The 4,710-nt window shown below is 35.1% G+C and overlaps 1 long non-coding RNA gene across 1 annotated transcript; it reads right to left on the bottom strand.

Annotated features, from left to right (window-relative positions):
- Positions 1 to 418: 418 nt before the first annotated feature.
- LOC114458778 (uncharacterized) lies at positions 419 to 4,156 on the bottom strand. The gene is made up of 3 exons (XR_003673145.1): positions 4,093 to 4,156; positions 2,993 to 3,057; positions 419 to 479 (listed from the first exon to the last, which is right to left on the bottom strand). It is a non-coding gene; the product is annotated as an uncharacterized LOC114458778 (long non-coding RNA).
- Between the last annotated feature and the right edge of the window lie 554 nt (positions 4,157 to 4,710).

Raw genomic sequence — 4,710 nt, 5'->3', positions numbered from 1 at the left:
TTGATAGAATACAGTTGTTTAAGATCGTTTTGTTTTATATTCAAAAACAATAATAATTCATTAATGTTCAAAATTTGTGTTTTAATCAGTAATTATTTTATTTTTATCAAATACTAGACATTTCAGGTGACCCCATTTAAAATCCAGGGTCCTGACCCCAATGTTGTAAAGCACTGATGTAAAAAAAATAAAATAATGTGGCTTCAACATTTAAAAACAGATTGAATACAATCTGTTAATGCCTTTATAATAATGACACTTTAAGAACACCACTTTTCTCCTTTTGTGTGTGTATTCAGGTGAAGCTGTGGTGTTTATGTGATCCTGACCAGGAGCAGCTCAGCAGTCCAGACCTCACCCTGCATCCAGGACTTGGCAGGCTGGAGCTGCTGCTCTTCCATCCCACCTCCTCAGGTGTGTTGGCTGTAGGCACCACCAGATCTCCTCTGATATGGGACGTGAGCTCCCAGGATGCACCGCTGTAACAATCAGAGTCTGTGTTAGTGTCTTATGTTGAACTTGTCTCAGCTTGTCTGTTAAGTTTTCATTTCAGACTGTCCTGTTGTTGGTCGTAGGCTGCTTTTAGTTTGTTGGAGACTGTCTGACACTGTTTTACAGCCCTGTGGCTCTGTCTAAATGCTGGAGCAGCACAGGTAACCCTTATGTTTGCAGTCCTGGTCCTAGTCTCCCTAGATGGAGACCCCCCTCACACTTCTTCCCCCTACCATGAGCCCACCCTGGCTGCTGCTGATCCAGCACCCCATGCTCTCATTAGCATTAATAAGGTGTTATGAAGGCTGTCATTAAGTGTCGTTCACTAAATTATGACACTTTTGGAGTAGGGCTGCTCAATTATTTGAAATTCGATTACAATTTTGATTATTACACCCAACAATTACAAAAATAACAATCGAAAAAAAACAATTATTAAAAAAAAAAACTCTCTCGATGGTCCATCCATTTTCTGACCCACTTTTTTCAGGGTCACGGGGTCAATAATTATAATTGTAATTGATAATTAATTACAGTTATGGTGTAATTATCATTAATTGTAATTGAAAAATAATATGTTGCTGTTGTAATCATAATTGAATTGGAATTGACTTCAGAAAATTGACTAATTGTATTTCTATAAAAAATGTAAGTTATAATTTAATTAAACACAAAACTGGGGAATAATGTTGCAGATCCATGTCTTACACATACTGTATGTAGTTAATAATTATCCAAATATGTTTAATATTAGGTTTTCCCGCTACCTGTGAGTGAGTCTTCACACCATACAGGTGGTAATGGTTAGAAGGGTTAGGATATACAGTAATAACATTAAGAGTTTATTGTTAAATTCCAACTCTTGCCCTAAGTTTACATAAGATATTCTAATCAATGAACTAAAATGTAAATGTAATGATGCTAAAACAACACCATACAGACACATACAAAATAACAGGCCTGTAAATTTACCACTTTGTGATTAATTGTAATTGAACTTTACTAATTGAGAATCATAATTGACTTTCAGGGGATACAAAAACAATCATAATTTAATTGTAAGTGTAAAAAATGCTGGTCACTGAATCATAATTGAGTTATGATTGAACATGGATAATCTGACGTGTAAATTGGTCATTTTAAAATGTAATGGCCACAATTATCTGTGACATGTGTAGTTACAGAATGTGTCCACTAGATGTTGCTAGTGAGTCCATATTTAGTGAAGAAAGGATCTTACCAACCTCTCGTGTCCTTTTACTATTTAAAAGGAGTAAAACAACAACTCATAACAGGGTTGAGATCATATTAGCTTTGAATCAGGAATTGATGATAACCTGAGTTTGATAAGAGTACACTTTGAAAGCCTGAGAGCAAATATGATCTTTTTATAAAGTGAGTCTTGATAGAACACATTTTACTGTTGGCCTGACAAACAATAACAGATATTCTTCTTTAGCTCCTCCCTCCGTGTATAGACACAACAATACAAAAATGCACAAATATTGTAAAAGATCTGACAACCTTTTGGTTTTAAAGACGACACTTTGTTGAGTCATGGTAATTAAGGCATAAACAGAGGTGAAAGTAATGGATTACAAGTACTCGCGTTACTGTAAATGAGTTACATTTATGGGTACGTTTATGACTATATTTATAAATCAGTAATTCCTTACATTTCTTCACCAACCGTTACCGAGTAAATTATGATTTTTTTTGTTCTAAAATGATCAATGTATATAGTGAAACTACAAAAAATGAAATGAACAGGCAACAATTAAATCGACCAACCAGATTAAACGTAATGTATGTCGTCAAAACAGTGTTGAATATTTGTTATTTTCACACTTTTATTGCTTATAAATGTAGTTATAAAGCCTGAGAATAGTTTTTGCTTTGAATTGAATTCATAGCTGTTATTTTGTTTTAAAAAAAAATTGTACATTGTGACAAAGCTTTTATTTTATACAGACGCCTTTGTTCTAATTGTGCAAGATTTAGTCTCTTCTTTTTTATGTTTATACATGTGATGTTTACTGTATGCAAGTGGAATGAATTGAGCTACTTTTTATTTGTATTTCAGTACTTCATGTATGACTTACTTGAATACAATTTTAATCAAGTAACGGTACTTCTACTTGAATAGCCAATGTAACCCAATTTATGGATGACAAAAGTTATTACAGTGTAATATCAAGTTGGACTAGTTATCAGCAAACCCAGATTGGTTAGGAGCTCTATGGATGAGCAGCAATAATGAGTCAAACAAGGAATAACTGTTGAGTAGCAACTCATGTATTATTACAATGATTCAGATACCAAAACTAAAATAAAAGTGTGCACACTAAACAAACTAAAATAGGAATTGTCCATTGGGCCTTAAAAAATGAAAATAGTTGCAGGTGCAGCTGTTCTTAAAGTTTCTTTGAAGGGTGATGTGTATATACTGTATGTGTGAGTGTGTACGTGTAGGTGTCTTCTCTTCCAGGTTCCTACTCACCATCAGTTTTCAACCAGGATCTCTTCCTGGTCCTTGGACTTTCTCGTCCACTCAAAAAACCTGACCTAAAAATAAGGTCATATCTATTAAAATCAACTCTGATGCATCATTAAAGTGTAAATGTCAAAAATGCATCAGACTCCACACATAAATCTACAATTATATAACATAATAAATCTTCAGGTTTTGTTGTACAACATTCAAATACTCAAATCTAGCTGCTTATGTGAACAGCATTCCAGTAATAATTATGCTAAGTAACCATTTACATTCAAAATATCATAACCATATCAAAATCAGAATAACATATATACATAAAACAGTATAAAAATGTAGTTCAGAGGTATTAAAGTAGTATAATTAATGTCTCCCACACTATAGGCCTACTAGTGTGAGAGGAACCACACCACACTCACCCTTTAACATACTTAAACTCACAGTTGAGCTAAAATAAAGTCATTCAACACTTTGCATTTATAAAATATAATTTCACTCTAAAATACTTTTTATAACTTTAACACTTTTTAATATATATATATACATCAGCATACAATAATAAACTCAGTATATACATGTGTAAAACACTGCATCATTATTTATCTCAGTTCATCCTAAAGATTTTTATAGAACTACTACTTCCTTTTAGCACAAAGAACAACAGAAAAATAGCACCAGAGCAGCCACAGAGCCATGTTTCTCACCGTTAATCTGTCTTTATAACACGTTGTCATAACGACTGCTGCAGTGAAGGCACGTGGCTTTAGCCTGTGAGATACAGAGCTAGCATGGCCGTTAATGCTAAGTATCAGCTAGCCCTCTGTAATGCTAAGTATCAGCTAGCTCTCTTTAATGCTAAGTATCAGCTAGCTCTCTTTAATGCTAAGTATCAGCTAGCTCTCTTTAATGCTAAGTATCAGCTAGCTCTCTTTAATGCTAAGTATCAGCTAGCTCTCTTTAATGCTAAGTATCAGCTAGCTCTCTTTAATGCTAGGTATCAGCTAGCTCTCTTTAATGCTAAGTATCAGCTAGCTCTCTTTAATGCTAAGTATCAGCTAGCTTCCAGTAGGTAAATGCACTGACTCTCTCTCCGTTTAACTCACGTATTTTCTCCTCTTTCCGTCTTTTTTTCCTCCGCTGCGTAGCTGCTAAACTCTGGCGTCCGAGTATGGAAAAGACCAGGAGAACAACACGCATGCGCATCACTTCTGAGCTGACAGGCTGGACGTGACCTGCGTAGCCTCTGATTGGCTGTTGAAGACTCTGTATCCTCTGCGTGGGGTCATGTGAACTGAGTGATGCATTCAAGTGCAATAGGACATTTAATCTTTACTGACATATACAAATAAAACTAATAAAATAAATATTCTTTTATTGACTTAAACTAATGGGTGTGTTTTTCTACCTGTGTTACACCTACATCAGTACTGTTTACACCTCTGGGCATAAAGGGATACAACAAAGGGCGATGTGTGGAGCATCATCGTCACTTTTTGTTTTGTCTGAACCCTCTTTGACCTCTGACCTGCTGTCATGTAGTTTTATGGCTCCTCAGACGGTGTAAATCTAAAGTTTAATTACAGGTAAGTGCATTTCACCCAAACAGCTCTTCATATGTTCAGACGTACACTTCACCATGTAAACATAGAGCTGATTTATAGAGCACATGTAAACATAGAGCTGATTTATAGAGCACTGTCTGCTGTTTCATAGTGATGACA

Source organism: Gouania willdenowi, unplaced genomic scaffold (genome assembly GCF_900634775.1).
Source record: "Gouania willdenowi unplaced genomic scaffold, fGouWil2.1 scaffold_181_arrow_ctg1, whole genome shotgun sequence".
NCBI classification, from domain to species: domain Eukaryota; kingdom Metazoa; phylum Chordata; class Actinopteri; order Blenniiformes; family Gobiesocidae; genus Gouania; species Gouania willdenowi.
This window is presented reverse-complemented; position numbering and strand designations above follow the sequence as displayed.